The sequence below is a fragment of the Dermacentor andersoni genome, chromosome 2 (assembly GCF_023375885.2).
Source record: "Dermacentor andersoni chromosome 2, qqDerAnde1_hic_scaffold, whole genome shotgun sequence".
NCBI classification, from domain to species: Eukaryota; Metazoa; Arthropoda; class Arachnida; order Ixodida; family Ixodidae; genus Dermacentor; species Dermacentor andersoni.
Window position 1 is genome coordinate 157388516 of NC_092815.1, and position 2736 is coordinate 157391251.

Sequence of the window (2736 nt, forward strand, 5' to 3'; positions counted from 1 at the left end):
GCCACACGATGAACGAAGTGGAATGGCTGACAAGCGTTAACATGTGTTTCTGAACTCGCCCTTTCTGGTTCATCCTTTACGGCAACATATGAAAAATGAGCCTTCGTGTACGGCGTTTTCGTTGGCTGTCAGCCAAAGAAAACAGACGGGGATATTTTCCTTCTCACTTTTGCGTCTCTTTCACATTTACGCTGGAAGACAAGTGACAGATGTGGCAAGCGATAATCCGCGTGATTAATGACGAGAAGCACACGCGACTGCCATTGGGCGATTTCACTTGGACTTCGAGAAAAATTTCTGCACTTTCGGCCGTTTCGTATTCGCATCCAGATTCCCAGTTATCCGCCTCCTCACCAACTCTCCTGGCTGGAAAAGAAGAAAAAAAAGGCAGCTTCGTCCGAAGGGCCAGTCATTGACATTGATCGCAAGGTTTAGTGTTACGCTTGGGCTATTTCGTTTGAGCCCTCTACTCTGGCATTCACACACAGAGGTGTTTGCTCCGCAGTCTAGGAATTTCATAGGAAGTCAAACCGAACGGTCCTGTTAAGCGCATCTTTTCCTTTTGTTTCTGTGCTTTTAAATGAATGATTATTGAACCTTCCTACGATTACTGCTTTCATCCTAACATGTGATTTCACTTATCAAAAGCACTTACTCTATAGCAGTCCAGAAAGTTGTTTAGTGGCTATAGCTTGGAATAATCCACCGCTTCCTTGGCCAATCCCCCATAGTGAGTATGAGCCACTAGTTGGGCGGGCAAAAACAACAACAGCGGCAGCAACAATTACTACTACCAGTGGTTTGGTTTGGTTGGGTTTGATGCCTATGGGCATGGCCCAACCCACTACGGGAGTATCGACTATGAATCGGGCGGCAGTAGGCAAGAAGGGAAGAATAATTCAATAGAATTTTGTAATTTAGGAATGAGATTCGAAATGAATACTAATCGTTAGTATAAGCTTTTAGGCTATCTTATTTTAAAATTTGAAGTTAATATTTTTGTTCGTGTTGGGGGAAATAAAACAATAAAATTAGCATGGCAGTCTATTTGTCTCATTTACAAAATTAAATCTGACATCACATACCTTCTCATTGCAGTATCCTAGTGCGAATGACTCAAGAGACAGTATCGCAGGAAACGTAAGGACCAATCCAAGTTGACGAAGAGGACCTTCGCCACCTACGACACTCTATAAAAAATTTTCCAGTTTCAGGCTCGTTGCAATAAAAACATTCAGGGAAAGGTGCCAAGCCAGACGTCTGAGAATAAAAATTAAACATTGGTATTTGGCAACGCATTCTCGTGTGCCAAGGGGCTTCTAAGATGCAGAAGATCGGTTTTACTTATTACATATGATTTGGAATGTTCCTCTTGGGCAAATTTTTTAAAATTTTGCAGTAGTGATGCATGCCGATGATCTTAGGACATTCAGTACCGGGCCTTCAAGAGATACCGCCGCTAGTCCGCCTGCTGTCTCATTTAAAGTGAGCCCCATGTGTCTTGGTACCCATACAAAATAGATGAGGCGTTAATGCTGGGGGATAGATGAATAAAATTCTCGGAGAATGGTAGATGGAGTTGGCACTGAAGAACAGAACTAACGGACAAGGAGTCGGCTATGATTACGGCTGAAGAAACAGATATGAGGATTTAGTACACCTAGAATGATCACCATTAACGCTGCCTGGAATACTGGTGTAAAGTCGGGCTGTCGAAGAGAGCAAGATCAATTTAAGGTGAGCGGAAGAATGTCCACTCCTGCCTTCTCTTCACTGACAGAAGTATCTGTGGCTCTTACTGTATTTATGTCGAGGTTCTCAAGGTGAAAATCTAGCAAACCTTTGGTAGGCAGAAGCTTAGCGTTGTTAGGAGCTCATAGAATGCAACGCTTACTGTCGCAGCATGTACATTTGAGAAAACCACATCACGCATTAGTACGTCTAATAGTTCTGATGGCTTCTGAAGAAAATTACCTGGGGATTAACGCAGTCGGGACCATTGATTCTCAAAGAATGCAGTTGGCTCTCGAATGAACACATAGTAAAAGTGACTCCGGGAAGAAGCACAGATGTTCAGTAATCTTTGGACTGTCAGTATCCGAAATGGAGCTTGAAGAGAAGGCAGGTGAGTTTCATGATAAAGAATATTATTCGCTAGGAATTTTAGAAGGTCAAGATAGGCGTAATGATTCGCGTTCTAAAAGAACCAGAGGGCGTAATTTATAAGTAAGACCTGCAGAATATAACACGCAGTCGAACGCTAAAATGGGGCGCACATACCTGAAATAAATAATTAGGGAAGTCTTCCTGCGCATTCCGAAACGACTGCGGTTGAATATCCGTAATAAACCAACAGCACCTGCTCCGTTAGATGCGATGCACTCTGTGTGTGTTCGCCAATTAAACTTTTTACAGCGAAGCTGTTTATGGCTCAGGTTCAGTGAAATTTTCATGAGTGCGAGCAAAAACTATCATCATCAGCAATGGCTCGTGCCACTGCTCGCGCGTTCGTTGTCGTCGTCTTCTTCCACAGCTGGCTCCGTTGCCGCTCATCATGTCAGCGTTTCCATACGGGCCCTCCCTCTGTGAAGGTGCTCACGGCACTGGCCCACTGCCAGTCGGTGCGGTGATTTCGACCTCAAATTCTTTGCCTCAATATATCGCGAAACGAAAACACGAATGTATCGCATGAATGAACGAAAATGTATAAAGATAAATGTGTGTGCGTATCTTTCG